The following is a 17,157-nucleotide window of genomic DNA, read 5'->3' as shown; positions in this document are numbered from 1 at the left end:
ATCTAGATAATAATAACTAGCACTTAAAGATTACTGACCATGTGTGAAATTATATTGTAAAATAAACGCTTTTAATTTGGTTTGAATCTACAATCCCTGCTGTGGACTGAATCATGTTCCCTCAAAACTGATATATATAAACCCTAAGCTCCAATGTCACTGTATTTGAAGATGGGGCCTATAGGATGTAGTTAAGGGTAAATGAGATTATAAGGGTGAGGTCCTGAATCAATAGGATTAGTGTCCTTCCTTACAAGAAGAGACACCAGAACTCTTTTTCTTTCTGCCATGTGGGGACACAGTGAGAAGGTGGCCTTCTGCACACTAGGAAGAGATCTCTAATCAGGAACTAAATTTACTAGCACCTTGATCTGGGTCTTCCAATCTCTAAAACTGTAAGAAAATAAGTTTTGGTTGTTAAAGGCACCCAATCTATTGTATTTTGTTATGGCAGCCTGGGAAGACAAAGGCAGACCCCTTAATATTTACAGCAATCTCAAAAAGTAGTTACTATTATAATCCCATACAACAGATGGGGAATCAGGAACGAAGAGGTTGAGTAACTTACTCAAGACCTTCACACAGCTAGGAAGGAGTGTTGGTGGGATCTGAATCCAGGCAAACCAACTCTAGAACCCAAACTCTTAAATTCTATACTGTCTCCTATCTTTAGACAAAATCTGTCTAGTCAAGATTGAAGATGAACATCTCCCTTGGTGTAGAGTTTATACCTTTATTAATGAAGTTCAAAGGGCATTAGCTCTTTTGGCAAACACATCACATGGTTAACATACTTAACACTTATTCTGTTAAAAACCTCTACATTCTGTTTCACATAAGCTTTAGTTAAGCCACAAATTCCCCATACCCGAAATGCAATTGGGATTTTTGTTAGCAAATGGACTTATCGCAATTGAATTTTATCCAGTTATAGAACTGCCCCACACTTCAACACATCAAGATCTTTCAGGAGCTTGGTTCTAATCCCCCTTCGAGCTGTTATAAATTAAATAAGCTTGCTTTATATAAAGCGAGTGTGCCTTATAACCCGTGAAATGCTATGCATATTTGTCATTGTTATTAAATATTTCCATCTGAGTCGTTGATTAATGTTTCCATCTCAGGGCCAACAAGAGAACCCTAGAATATAAAACAGAAAACTTCCTTCACCATAAGTGTTTTTTGTAACTTTAAAAACCCATTTTACCTTTTGTTGAATATTACAATTTTGCGTGCCCCATCTTTCTTTTCTTCCATTGCAGTAAAAAAAAAAAAAAAAAAATCAGCATTATTTTAAAATAAAAACATTTTTTAAAAGAAAAAGACTCTTAGTAGCTGTGATGTATGTATGTGATGTATGATACGCTATACCATACTTGCATAATGCACACCACATAAAACAAAGGTTTTATTGCTCTTTGCTTTCTATTTTTGCATTATGAAAACAGTATGTACATGTTTTGGTTTCCAAATATAAATAGTACATGCACTACCTCCTCCCTGAGATGCCAACATTTCGGCTGCAATGGAGAGTTTCCACACTGCCTGCTCCACATCCCACCCCCACCACTTTGCTGGGCCACCGAAGACAACATTGCTCCTCAAGGTGTCTACCTTGGGTGAGAAAAACACTTTTCTAGATGAATGTCGTCGGCCCCTGCAGGGTCGTCAGCTTCCCTTCCAGGTGCCCAGACCCGGACAGGGCTCTGAAGGGTGCTGAGCAAAAAGAGTTGAGACAGTTATATGCTGGGGCCCAGACGCTCTCTTTGGTAAGTTTAAGATCCTTCTACTGCTACACTCTCTCTTTCTTTTTTCTTCCAGAATTCTCTCGTAATACGCTCACTTCTAGAGAAAACACAAGGCCGCCCCATAAGAGTAAATCCACAGAGAGTAAAGTACAGGAAGGCCACCTCGTGCACTCAGGTTGGCGCACAGGTAAAGCACACAGGATTCCTCAGGGTACACCAAGCCCCTTCCAGTGCGAGGTGCTGTGTCCTCCTCTGGTCCCTTGAGGTTTCTTTCCTTCCTTGCTGTCCTCCAGCTTTCTGAGCAAACACAGTTCTATTATCTCTGAGCTCCAAGTCCACCATTTTGGCTTGGCTGCCCACATCGAAGCCCTTACATTACATTTCAGCAGATCCCCAGGGTCTGTCCCAAGGTTTTTCTGGCAAGTCTCTCTCTTCTGGCATGTGAACCTGATTCAGAGATTTCGTTGAGCCTCCAAATAATGTCTTCACTTCAATCCAGCTCTTCTTTTTTTCTTTCTTTAAAAGCTTTGAGCCAATGTTGTTTTCCAACAGTCCAGTCTCCACCACTGCTCCTCAAAAGACAGCTCACATCCCCCAGGAATAGACTGATCTGTCAATGTTCACCTAAGGCCAACATTCTGTCCAGGAAGGTACACCATCATGGGTTCCCAAAAGCATAAGGGGAAACGCCTGATCTCCGACACTTTACTCGATCATAAGTTGATCTGTAGTTATAAATGCACATGTTGTGTCTGTGAATCCTTACAGGCTAGAAGCATTTTTAAGAAACATAAAGGTGGCCCCTATACACTGCTTTGCCTGGTGAAGACTCTCGATTTCAAAGGCCACCTCAACATGCCCTTGGACAAGCATCCTAGTCCCTAAGACAGGGCACAGGCTTTCCCTGATGTTTCTCACTCTCTGTTTTGGTTACTAGTCTTCTTTTTTTTTTAACTCTTGTTGACTTTTATAGATTGAGTTGTGTCCCTTTTAAATTTATATCTTAAAATCTGAACCTCAATACCTCAGAATGTGACTACATTTGGATATAGTCTTTCCAGAGGCGGTCCAGTTAAAATGAAGTCATTAGGACATAATCCAATATGACCAATGTCCTTATAAGAAGAGGAAATTTGGACTGAGATGGATGCACAGAGGGAAAACGATGTGAGGACACACGGGGAGAAGATAATCATCTACCAGCCAGGGAGAGAGGCCTAAGAAGAAACCAATACTGTTCACACCTCGGTCTGGGACTTCCGGCCTCCAGAACTATGAGAAAATTAATGCCTGTTTCAAACCCCTCATGTTCGGAACTTTGATATGGCAGTCCAGCAAACCAATGCTTGGATAATTTATGACCATATTTTTATCTGATGGTGTGATTCAACAGAACATACTTTTTGTGGAGTTTTATACCTTAATGGTCCCTAGACTCACATTGTTAATAGTAACAGGTGGACACAAACCTCGTTGTCACCTAAGGACCTTTGATTATGATCTGAATAACTGAACTTCTTAGTCAAAGGGCCTAAGCAGGTGAAATCTCCTTCATATAACGCTGCCCAGAGCATGTCTTTGGCAGATGCTTCTCTATACTCTCCGCTAGTGAGCCCTCCTATAAATCGCAGAGCAAATCCATTCATAACGAAAGTAGGAAGAAGCAGCATGGTAACTCTTAAATGATGTGCAGGCTAAAAATCTTTATTGCCTTGCTGCTGGAAGCCTTGCTCCTGACAAAGAAACTATGGCATGTATTAAACACAGAAGTCATGCGTTTGGAAGTGACGGGGCTCTTACATGGTGAAGAAGATGGCCTGTGAGGCTGGGTTTCCCAGCTAGAGTTTCCTCCAGCAGTTGTGGTCTGTGCCAGGAAAACACAGATCAGCTCAGCCCCACACAGTCTCACCCACCAAGTCTCTGTCTTAGGAACACACAGAGGAAATCTCGGGATCCCAGAATAGGGTCTTATTTGTATATGAGAACTCCTCTTTTTTTTTTTTTTCAAAAATGGTGAAGTTTTTAAATTGCAAACTTTATTTTCTCAGGAAAAGCTAATGTCCAGGAAAAAAAAATCAGAAGGCAACTCTAGCATGGAGTGAAGCCTGCAGACGTTGACAAGGAGAGACCTGGGAACAGCACGGGCCAGGCAGGGGGAAGCAGAGCTGCCTGCAGGCGACGTGGCAGCTTGGGTGCCTGGGGCTCGCAGGTCCTTCAGAGCAGGTCAAGGTAAGCCCTTTACCCCTGTCCTGCCCCCATCGGTTATCAGGTGGACTTGGGCCTCCCAGGAGGGCAGCAAAGAGTGGACAACAGAGGCTGCCTGCCACCAGCACCCCCAGCAGCTGGGGCAGCAAGCGGTCATTCGCCTGGGGCTGGGCAGCACTTTACAGTGCCCACACAGCAGAAACTAGAAGCTGATGATTTACATTCAGAAAGTGTTTACTGCAGGGTTTTTTAAGTGTAAATTCCTATAGAGCAGTGCTTTTCAAACCTTTCCCCCTACATCCCAGAATACAATGGGAGGGAACTGGCTGAGAGATAATGACAGCCAAGGGTTAGGATGGGACCAGGAAGGAAAGTGAGGGGACACCAACAGCTGAGAGCAAATCTATTTTCTTCTGCTTTTATATATTAGGGGTTTTTTTTTCATTGAGATATAATTGACATATAATGTTGCATTAGTTTCAGTTATACAACATAATGATTTGATATTTGAATATATTGTGAAATGATCACCACAGTAAGTCTAGTTAATATACATCACTACACATCGATACAAATTTTTTTCTTGTGATGAGAACTTTTACGACTACTTTCTTAGCAATTTTCAAATATACAATACAGTATTGTTGACTATAGTCCCACGCTACACATTATATCCCCAGGACTTACTTATCTTATAACTGGAAGTTTGTATCTTTTGCATATTAGGTTTTTGTATAAAATTTTTTGAAAAACAGTTTTCATGGTTTTAAAAAAAATATTGAAGAACCACCAAGTTTCATTTTATAAAACAGGAAACTGAAGCCCCAAGAGGTGAGAAGTAACTTATCCAAGGTCAACAGTGATCTATTCAAGGTCAAGCCGGACTTGAACCTGGGACTAGTCTTCTGTCTTTATCCAGCGCTAGGCAAGGAATCAGCAGACTCTGAGCCTGGAAGCCCGGCCGCAGAGAGGAGGCTGACTCAGGACAATGGCATGGAAACCGGGAGGTGAGGCTACTAACAGGGAAGACAACGTTTGAGGCCTGGCACCCCTGCTCCCTTACTAGTTCCAAGGGTCATATTTGTGTTTTCATTTTCCTGTCCCCTCTGACCCCACCAGCAAGCTGGCAGGAGCTACAGGCAGTTGTAGCAAAGACACACTGATATTTCCTAGACACAGACTGAGCCGTTGTTAGTACAGAATTGTGCTTCTGGCCTTCATCTGCATAATTCCCTCTGTGCCCCTCACTGTTAACACGCCACCCCAACTACACAGCTCCTACGTGCCCAGAGTCCTCGTTCCGGTGCCCCATCCCAGTCTCCTTCCTGTCTGTCAGATAAAAACTGTCCCTGAAGTCATCTCTCTAACTATACTCTACTTTAAAATTTCTTTCTCTTTAGTCCTTTCTTCGCATGAGCAAAATACAAGTGAAAGACCTCTGATATTTAATGTCTGTGGTAGCAAGTAAGACAGTTCAGACTTCTGCCACAACAAATCACACACTTACACACACACACGCACGCACACACACACACGTGCTGGTTGCACTACTACGTTTTCAACAGGCAGCCCTTCCTAAGTCACACTAGGACTGACCTTCTGTCGTGAGATTGGCCCTATAACCACAGGCGGCAGAGAAGACCCTGTCTCGGGGCAAGAAATGAGGTCCAAACAGGTGAAGGTATAAAACATAAATACCCAAGGTGCTTGAATCTCGGATGTTCTCAGAAGCGTTGAGGTTATAAAAACAAGACGGCAAATAAACATACCAAATCCCTCTCCGCGATGCCAGAGTTTGGGATGGGGGTGGAGGTGGAGAGTAGTTAACACACAACTTGAAGGAAATTTTCCTCAGTTTGCAAGTGTTTTCACGGTATCTCCTTCCGGATAATATTTTTAGCAAAAGCGAGATGTGTGTTTTTTGTTTTTTGTTTTCTTTTTCCAAGGCTTAGAGAGGTTGGGGGTAAGGGGGATGAATTGAACCTAATTTAAAATTCTAAAGTTAAAAAATATTGGGAAATGAATTAAGATGATAATTTTAAAGTTATGACCTCCAGGAACTGCCAAGATGCAGAGGGGGCAGCATATGTTAAATCTAGTAGTATATTCTCAAGTTCTAAAAATTGGGAAATTAACAAAGATGATACTTGTTTGTAGTGCAGATGTTAAGATTTCTTGTACTTTGTCAATAAAAAGACTGCTCTTGTAACTCTGGGTACTGGAAATTTTTGCTACTCAGCAGCCAGAGCTTTTGTGCATGTGAGTATTTGAGAAGTGTTACCACTGTTTGGGATGGCGATAGTCAGATGGCATTCCAGTTTAAATTTAGTCCAGCAATGTAAATAAGCATACATCCTAGCTCGGGGGCTGAGCAGAGATTAGGCCAAAGATGTAAAAGTCATGACAGAGTTAAGCGTAGCTGTTAGTAGGATTGATTCGCGTAGTGTCTTCAATATTCTTTATTCAAGAAGGGACTTAATCAAGTACCTTTAAAACAATAAATTATATAAACTTTAAATTCAACTCCAAGAAAGTATGCAAGTATATTAGCTTGCTAGAAGCTGCAATGACGAATGCCACAAACTGGGCAGCTCAGACAACAGAAACTTGTTGTCTCCCAGTTATGGAGGCTAGAAGCCCAAGATCAAGGTGTCATCAGGGTCAGTTCCTTCTGAGGTTATGAGGCAAAAACTGCTCTAGGCCTCTCCTGGCTTCTGGCGGTTTGCTGGAAATCTTTAGTGTCCTTCCTTGGCTTGTGAAAGCATCACCCCAATTTCTGCCCCCATATTCACATGGCATTTTCCCAGTGTGCATTTCTGTGTTCAGATTTCTCTTTTTTGGGTTAAGGATCCATCTTGTTTCAGTGTGTCTTCATCTTAACTGAACTAACTTCATCTGCAGTGACCCCCATTTCCAAATAAGGTCACATTCTGAGGTCCTGGGAGTAAGGACTTCACCATATGAAATTAGGGGGAGGGGAACCATTCAACCCCTAACACTAAGCAATCCTATAGAATAAACTAGCATAATTTTGTTCTTACCTGATGTGAAAGTAACTATTTACAGCCTAGAATCTTTATCTTCCAGTCCCACTGTCACTAAAACAGGAAATGGGACCTCATTTCTTTTGAAAACGTAACAAATTCTTAGAGAGGATTGCGATCATTCTTGTAGGAACAATTCTTTTGAGAATGATGTATGGCGAAGTATAAGCAGAAAATACTTCTTTTTAAAAAGGAACAGACATCAGGAACATGTCTCCCTAGCCCAGCCTCTGAAAGCTACCCAGGAAAATGCCTGAGTTGTTCATTAACCATGAAGGGCACTCGGGCTCCAAATGGAAGCTGTGGAAGGCAGAATGCTGTGGGTTTCTCCTCAATGCCTTTGAGGACTCTCTGCCTGGAATATTGCTAGGCACATAGGGTTTAGGCCACAGCTCTGCAGGAACTCACTCATCTGCTTCGATGACATACTTCCGTGCAATTTTAGAATAGACTCATCTAAATCTTTAATGCTCTTTTTGACTTTTTAATTATACTTTCTAAACAAGTTTTGCTAAATCCAGTAAATGCAAAAAGTCAGAAGCTACTATTCAAATTCTTGAAAATGCAGACCTAAAATTTTAGCCGTAGAATAAAATGGTAAGAGGTCATGTGAGAAGGCAGTTAATTAAAAACAAAAGCTAATTAGAGCACATTTTATGATAGGATGTCACATAAAATTATCATCTTATTCAGATAAAAATATGAAGATATAATTCAGGGTAATAAAATTATTTTTCACAGAATCTCAAGGTAAATATTTGCTAAATTATTCCATTTCGAGGCAGGATTGACTGAGTCATTAGCAATTTCTCTGTGACAGGGCACTTAGTTAATCAACATCTTTCATTACTACATGGGGTGTATTCCTTATTAACGCAAACAAAGATGACAATAGATATTAGAACTTTTTGAATTGTTATGCAAAAAAAAGTCATTTATATTATATTACAGATGCTGCAGTTTCTTTTTTTTTTTAAACAACGGGTCTTTTTATCTCCTTTCTTTTCATTTTGCTTTTTAATTTTTAAAATTGTTTCATATACTTTCCTTTCCCGGGGTAGAGAATTCGAAGCCTGAGTTTGTATGGAACAAAAGGAGACACTAAAACAATCAGAAAAGTTTAAGACAAATGTGTGGGGGATATCTGTTTTCAACTTGAAGATCTGGAGACTTGAAACAAGTGTTGCACTCACTTTTACAGGAAGAGAAGAAGTGTGGCAAACTGAAAACTTACGACTTCTCTTGAGCCTATTAGAAAACTGGGGTTACAGAACAAACAAATAACCTGCAATCTGGGGAGAGACTGGCACCCGCCCGGGGAAACAAGACCTGAGTGTTTGCTTGCCTGGGGCAAAGACACCAACGGACCCACATGAGCCATGGCTATGGACTAAATTGTGTCCTCAAAATCCACATGCTGAAGTGCTACCCCCAATGTGATGGCATTTGGAGACAGGACCTTTGGGAAGTACATAGGTTTAGATGAAGTCATGGGGATGGGTCCTCGTGAGGCAATCAGTGTCCTTGTAAGAAAAGACTCCAGAGATTTTGGTCTCTGACCCAGCTCTCAGATTTCTAGCCTCTGTAACTGTAATTTTCAGCAGGTAGAAAAGTATGGTCTGTCATTGTGAGGAAATTATATCTAGTCTCTATTCCAAATGATATCAAGTGTTTACTGGACATTTTAATGAACGGCTGGAATAGAGGTGCCTTGTTTTCTGACATCATCAAGACAAGTTAACTGAGTGTCACCTCCAGAGTTCCTGTCATGTTGTCATACAACATGTGGTGAAGGCAGATTTCTGGGACTTAGTGACTCTACCAATCAATAGTCACCTCCAGAGTTCCTGTCATGTTGTCATACAACGGTGGTGAAGGCAGATTTCTGGGACTTAGTGACTTAGTGACTCTACCAATCAATCTGAAAGGTACTGTGTTCCAAAGGAAGCGCTGGTTCTGTTAACCCCAGATTTGATGTCTTACAGCCTGAGATGACAGCATGATGAGATCTCAAGACGTGAAAAATAAGAGAGAAGACTCCTGGTGGTGACCATTCAGGAAGAATATGGAATCAGTGAGGAGCTGTTCTCAATTTGCATCCAAGTTCCCCAACTAACAGAATGGTCAAGATTAAATTCCTCTCCCACTATTATCTGTGGTTTTAGAACATTGCAGAATTAGTTATATCTTGAAACTTCCTAATGGATGCTATTTTTAAATTCAGTATTCACAGATTCGCATTGTTTTGGCCTACCTACCTGTATTTCAGACTCACAAACCTTGGCATGAAACTGAAGTGAGGAAACACAGCTCTGGCAAGACATTCAGGCTGTGTTACTATTTTTCCCTTTTAGCACAGTCTACAGAATTGCAGAGCTTAAATATTAACATTGTTAAAGCACTTCATGCCTTGCTAAAAAGTAGTGAAAATTCTCAGTGACTGTAAACCCACACTTAGCACTTATATACCAAATGTGATAGGAATTGCTTAGCAAATTGCTAATTTTTGACAGTATGACTAAAAGGTAGGACAATCCACAGGAGAAAAGAATGAGTATGTGTTTTGTCCAGTAGAAAAAAAACCACAGGATACTAAATGTAAAACCCCGATTAGTCATATATGCAAAATCATCCGTAATCAAAAGATGATCAGGTTGGATCTGAGTCAGATATCAAATTTATACTGGAAAAGCATTCGATTCTACTCTGCCTTCCAGTACAGTCACCCCAAAATTATCCAGATCAAATAAGATGTTATTATGCTTTAGAATATTTCCCAGATTCCTGCACTGGGGCCACAGCTCCCGAAATCAGAGTGTACAGCTGCTGGGGCTCAGCGTTGTCATTTCACTTCAGTTTCTGGCCATAGTTGGCAGAAAGTGTTGATGCTTCCCTCTCAATCATTCCCATGAGGTTAAATGTGTCCCGAAATATATCCATATTGTTCTTTAGGGGAAATAATCAGGAATTACTTTATTAAGAGTAACCACTAGAAATTCACTCAGCACTTAATATCTGCCAGGCATTGTGCTCTATTCTTCTCAGCTACGACCTTGCTTACACATCACACCAATGTTCTCAGGAGGTATTATCAATACCCTAGAAAGAAACTATGACTTACGAGATTTATGTAAGATAACCAGAATCATAGAACTATTCACTTAACTTTTTCTGAGTCTCAGTTTCTCCCTCTAAGAATTCTCATAAGACTAAATACTTCCAAGAGTTTTTATAAAGATTAAAGAAAGTCATGTATTATAGCCCTTTCCACAGTAACTGATGCACATTAAGCATTCAATAAAAGGTGTTCAATAAACCAGGATGTTTTATTAACTAGAATGTACCATGGTCCCAAATAGGACACATAAAGAGAACTTAAATAAACATATGTAAAGAATGTGTTTTAAGGTTATGGAAGTCTTTAATTATACTCCTAGGGAGATTGAAAACTTGCTTCACAATACTTTCGACAGCAAAAAACAAAGTGCTTTCTTGTCCCTCTCAACCCATAACACTCTGTGTAAGGGAATGATATCTGAGAGCTAATGCTAAATGAAGGAAGAAATCATTATGAGTGCCCAGATGGAAAATCATGGGAATAGGCCAAAAACTTGTCAAAACTTCAACATGATTTTTTTTTACTCACAAAAATCATTTAACCACACAATTTTTAAAATAAATTCTGACAATTTCCTTAAATAAGGGTCGTGTCTACAACAGACCTGATTTTAAATATATTTTATGCACTCAATTGTCTAAAATCAACTTCATTCTGCACAGACTACCATATTTTTCCATAGCAAATTATTGTAGAAAACATTCTTATAAAAACCCAGCTATAATATGTTTCTTAAGAAATATTGATACCTTCCCAGAGTTTTATCATTTATGTCATTCAGTTCATAGAGGCAAGCATTCTAATTAGGGGAAGCAAACAAGAGCCTAGACTCTATTTATTCTTTCCACGAAATATAAATATTTCTTCACAAGTATGTATAACCATTAGAAAGAAATAAACTTCATATTTGCACATTGACAAACAAACAGGACAAATGAAAAGAAATATGTCACAATTCTCCAAATACCCTAAGTAGGTTCAAAAAAAAAAAAAAAAAGGCGGGGGGCAGGCGGAGGAAAAGGCTCTAAAGGAACTTCTCTAAATACAACCGAATGACAAATAACCCTAAAACTCAACTAAGAAAAGAAGAATAATCATTCCTCATCACTTCAGCTGAATTGAGACTAACTGAACCTCAGTATTAAAAGGCTTGGGGTTTCCTCTGATAGGTAACATACATGTTCCTTTTGCCAGAAATGGTTTTGGCAAATGGCTTACATATCTGCCTGCAAGTGTCCACTCCAGGAATATTCAAAGATGTGAACATTTATGCATATATCTTCAGCAAGCACTACAATTCACATTTTGAATCAAAATAAGATAGCATTTATTTGTTCAATAAGTATTTTAATGTCTTCAGTGTACAAACATTCTGCTAAGTATTTAGGCAAAATGAGGGTGAAAATGGCAGTGGAATAGCATCCAGGAACTTTTGATCTAGTTATGAAAAGTATACAAATAACTTAATTATATGCCCCTAAATATAATAAGAATTAACAGAAAGATGTAAGAGTGGTGAGAGTTCAAGATTAAAAAAAAAAGTTGTTTGGGGTGGGTGAGGGTGTTTATACCACCTATAGGCTATCAGATCCCCTGGTCTATAAACTACCTTCATAGTTCAGGGTTTGTTTTTAATTTCATCTTTTTTATTTATTTATTTTTCTTTTTCTTAAGTTACATTTGTTGTTGCTGTTGTCATTTCTGTGAGTTTCCTGAATGATCTTATTTTATAGTTATTAAAGTTACAAAAGCAATTTCTTGATTGAAAATCAACTGAAAATTTTTATTTGGAAAGAAAATATTATTTAAAAAAATAAAACTTGGTGTTCTAACATTTAGGAAAGTGATTTGGCAATATATGTTAAAACATTAAAAGTAGGTATACCAAAAACTCAGCAAGTCCCCTTTATCTCAGAATTTTTCTTAAAGATGTAATCTGTGACTAACATTCACAGCACTTGAAATATGTTTATTCAAGTGCTGTTTACAGTAGAAAAAACAGAGTAAATTCAAAAGTCAGGCAGTTGCAGCATAATTAAATTGTGATAGCTGTACCATGAACTACTCCACAGCACCAAAAATTACCTGGTAGAAAGTATGTCAAGACATGAACAACTTTCGAAGTTATATTATTTGGTGCAAAAGCAAATAATAAAGTTGATTACAATGTATATAAGTATCTTCAAATCAATAACTAGAGAAGGAGATGAAGAAAAATGGTAGCCATGTGTATCTGCAGATATTGAGATCAAATACAGGTATGGGATATTTCTGCTTATCTGAACTTTTTTAGACAATGAACAAGAATTGCTTGAAGAAAAAAAAACACCTGATTAACTTAAAATAAAACAATGAATTAGCTTCCAAAGTAAAAACAAAATGAAATAAAAGACCCACAAAAATGCAGACACATCTGCTACACAAACTCCAGTTTAGTCCCATTATGCCAATTTTGTGAAATTCCTTCCTTCATTTTCTCTGAAATATTATAGCACCTTCATGCTGTGGCATTACGACACAGTCCTGTAGAAGTCACACGCTTCTGAGAACTAACTGCAGCATCAAATCCTGTGACATCCTCCCCACCCTCAGGCTAATTTTGAAGGACTGAACTTTGAATTAGAAAAAGTACTTCTCGAGTGATAATCCTGGAACACTGCAGGTCTTTCCCAACCACAGAGAGGGAGAGCTGGGATGTTTGGGAGATGTTCTCATTTTCAGAGCACAAGCCGTTTTCCTGCCCCTTTCCAGACCTCAGCCCATCACCATCGGCTGAATGGCTCCGAAGGTGAAGGCTGTACTAACTTCTCCCAGAGGGTTCTGGCTCGCCAAGTACTAGGGATGCTTCCACTGCCTTTCCCACTCATAGAGTAAATATAGTTGAAGTTCAAACCCTGAATGTCTGGGACTCTGAAAACCCTTAAGATGGGAAAACAATAAACACTGATAACTCGCTTGCTTTGACACCTGTTTCTTCCTCTTTTCAGCCCTTCAGTCCATCAGCTTCAGTACCAGCACCTAGCTTATAGCACTGTTAAGAACTCCACAGGTATAAAGAACCAACAAAAAGGAGGATGGTTTACCAGAATAGATTAACTAACGTGTGTGGTGGCGGGGAGGGCGGGGAGGATGGAATTCAGCTAATTTCCTATTTACTCTAAAATAGATCTATCACAGCATGCTCTTTCCAGTGGCTTCGCTGTTAACTAAAACACATAGATGTCTGAGCCAGCCCTCCCCCAGAAGATTTGCATCTCCCAGCAGTAAAGATGACCCAGCAAAGTCCATTGGAAGCACTTTGAACCATTGACTTACCAGTAAGGCAAAAATAAATGAATAATGAGTAATCTACATATATGAGGACAGCCAGGAGTAAAACAAAAAAGAACAAACAATAGGAAGTGTCAATAAAGAAGAAAGCTAAGAAAAGTAAACAAAGAGAGCAAAAGGATTTGCATTTCTTCAGACTTTCCTTATTATTATTTTGAAATCTAGCTATATTTTTGAAAGGAACTAATGAGACAAGTAATGTAGCCTTCCCTTCTGATTATGCCATCTCTTCTTTGGCTTCCCCATAGCTTATCCTCTTAGATCTCATCAGTTCGTCATAACCATGAGGTTGACAGGACAGATTCTCTCCACACTGTATACACACAGAAAGTATCAGTCAGAATTTTCTCTTTGAAAACCATGTTCAACATATCATTCAGTTCTTTAAGAAATATTTCTGGGTTCCCACTACCTTCGAAAAGTATAATTTCCAAGATCCTCCATAATTGAGCTTCACTGATCTCTTTTTCCAACTGGTTACCAAATTTATTTCAGACAAGAGGGCTTCTTCAATGGGCTTCACTGGAAATCCCATTTATAAGGATGGGGTTCTTTAAAAGCCCTCTGAAGCACAGCTTTGAGGCAGAAGCAGAATTCTATAACATAATCAGCAATGTTCCAGTTTGGTTCTTGGTGCGGTCCATGAATTTTAAATCTCATGACAACAACTGATGTCGCTTCTGTGAAAGTTATCAGAAGACCCAGGATTACAGACAGAAAGAAACTCTGTTACAGCAAATATTTGGAAAGAGACTGTCAGGAATCTAGAACATAATGGCTTAAGATCTTCTATTTTGTTTGGTTCAATCATAGACATGTGCTATTAAACACAGCACTATGCCTTCTTGCTTGATGTTCAAACAATTCTTATGAGGCTGGCAGAATGGTCATAGCTGTCCTTATTCTGCAATGTCAAGATTGAGTCTTTGAGTTTCTCAGTTTTCTGACCAGTAGAAGACAAAATTCAGATATCTTGGTTCAGACATAGAACAGATATAAAATAGAGGCAGGTGGAAAACAAGCTATTGAAGACTGTCATTTTTAGTACAAGGAGACACTGTTTAAAAGAGTTTGAATTGACTGCTTTTGTAAATATTTGTCATATAATCTCATCCTCATTCCCACCCCAAGATGAATATCTGCTATTTTTGCTATTCTGCAATCATTCAAGTTTCTTCTGATAATAATTTCTTTTTCTGGATAACAAACCGCTTTTCTTAATCTCAATCCACAGAATTTCCAGTATTGTTGACCTCAACTCCAGATCCTTGGGGTGGAGTAGCTTGTAGTTCATTCCTGCCCAATTAGCTCACTGCATTCTTCTGGCCATAGCTCCTGATTTATAAATGGCCATGACACATACAGAGCAAACGAGACTTTTACTGAGACTGTTAAGAGGGGGATACTCTCTCTTCTCTGTGAGATTTAAACATTGGTGGAGCTGGTAGTAGTCATTTGCCACTTCATGAAGCCTGAAGATGAAGCTAACAGTGGCAACAGAGCCAAAAAATGTCTAGAAGTTGCATCTCAATGACATGATTTGGACCCTGAATCTAGCCATGTATGAAGTTAGATTTACTCATACATTTGTTAAAAGAGACAATAATTTCCTGTTTTCTTTGCTTCAGATCATTTTGTATTTTTAGCATCTTGCAAACTTTGATACAGATATTTTGGAAGAAACTAAAGTAATAACTAAAGACAGTCATGCTCATCAACCAAAGATACCCCAGGGTTACAGTGACAGTGTCCCGACCCGCCACACCCAAATCAGCCACCACCTCAGCCAATCCCCAAACCACCTGTAATTGGTCCTGCCAGAAAGTCCCCATGCAAAACTCACTATAAGATTCTCAATGCCCTTGGAACATATGACTTTATTAAACCATGATTCACATAATCCAGTTTCATGTTGGTTCTGAAAGACTACATGATCATCCAAAGATTGAATTCCCAAAAATGTTTATTTGAAAAAAAGCAGACACCAGAAAGTAAAATATTAAAAAATAAAATGGAAGAAAATGATAACTACTAAAGATTCCCAAAGTCATCTCCACACAAAAACAAAGTCAATCCAACTTTTTGAGAAAAGCTATGAACAGTTAGTTATTTTTCTATGCTGCTTTTTATGATTCTAGTTTTTGAGTTATTGTTTATTTATTAAATGGTTCTGTCTTGGTTTCAGGCACATAAGAATGAAAGCAGTAGTTACATCTTAAATATGTGTGGATTGCTTATAAGGTAACCCCGATTAAGGCTGAAGGCTTTAATTAAATGAACAATTAGCTTTGAGCATGATGTTTACACAAAAAAGAAAATAAGTTAATTAATTTGGATAATTATTTGTTACTGTGAACATTATCCTACCCTGGGCTTTATACGGCATCAGAAGTATTGTACAGAGCAGTTAAAGAATAAGTGGGGAAATGGCAGGGTCTGGATAGAGTTCCAACTGGGGAAGAGGCTTGCATTTCATCATTACTAATTAGAAATGGCTCCGCCTATAAGTTAGCACCCTCACTGCCATTTACTCTTCACCCACTTTGACATCTAACTCCCAATCTGCAGATTGACCTCCTCCACTGTAGGTTTTCACTACTCAACCTCCTTCCACCTGCTGTCTTATTGTATTAGATACTGCAGTTATGCATAAGAAGATAAGGAGAGAGAGAGAACACTGTGGATTTATTCATCAAGGGTAAAACATCATTGAGAAGTGAAGTAACAGAAGTCTCTCTTCAAAAGACAATACTTACAATGTGCTAATGTCGACTATTAAAAAATTTTTCCAGTTCTGAAAGCAAAATAATTAATATTAATTTTTCTCCTATATTTATAGATTAGAGCTTGTTCAGTCATCTTTTAAAAAATCTATATTTTCCCATCTATAACTTTTTTCCCAATCTATAAGGGAGGGTTTTTAAAAAGCACAGAAGTGAAAATTGCTAAAGTAAATTGGACTAGACCATCTCTTTCTATGCACACTTACACATACTCACATAATCACTCAATTTCCCTGAAAGTATGCTCTTAGCCTAGCAGAGGCAAAGGTGAGCTAATGTAGGATTCAAGACTGATTGCCTCATAGTACAGTCTCAAAAATACTGAATGAATGAAAGAGAAGAAATAAGAAGAATTAATGGATGGATGGGTTACAGGCATAATATGTAAACTGGAAGATCCCTGTACTCTATGTCTCAATAATATACTGTTAGACAAATCATCAATATTTAGTATTACTCAAATAATATAAACAGAAGTTTTTGAGAGAATATGAGAAAATGTTCCTGAAGACATGCAATTAAAACAAAAAAGTAATATCATTTTCTCAAAATAACCAACATTTAAAACAATAATTGTTTATTTTTTATTAATCAATATGTAGCATCCCCTTATATCAATGTTCAGTATACAAATTTACCCAAACTTTTCAAATGTAAATATCATTTGATCAGTTAATCTCACTTCTTGTAATCCATCCTAAAAAATACCTATTAAATAAGGAAAACATTTAAGACACAAAAATGTTCATTACAGGTTCCTAATAACTAATCTTTTAAAATTAGAATTAAGAAGAATGTATATTAATATAGAAACATGCACATGATGTGATATTAGGGGATTTGGTAAGCAGGATTTAGTACACAAAAAGAAACAGTCATACAGACTTCAACAAAATTCACGAAGTATTTACGTTTATGTTTGCCTGTAG

This window comes from Pteropus alecto, unplaced genomic scaffold (genome assembly GCF_000325575.1).
Source record: "Pteropus alecto unplaced genomic scaffold, ASM32557v1 scaffold13, whole genome shotgun sequence".
NCBI classification, from domain to species: Eukaryota; Metazoa; Chordata; class Mammalia; order Chiroptera; family Pteropodidae; genus Pteropus; species Pteropus alecto.
Note: the sequence above shows the minus strand (reverse complement) of the source record.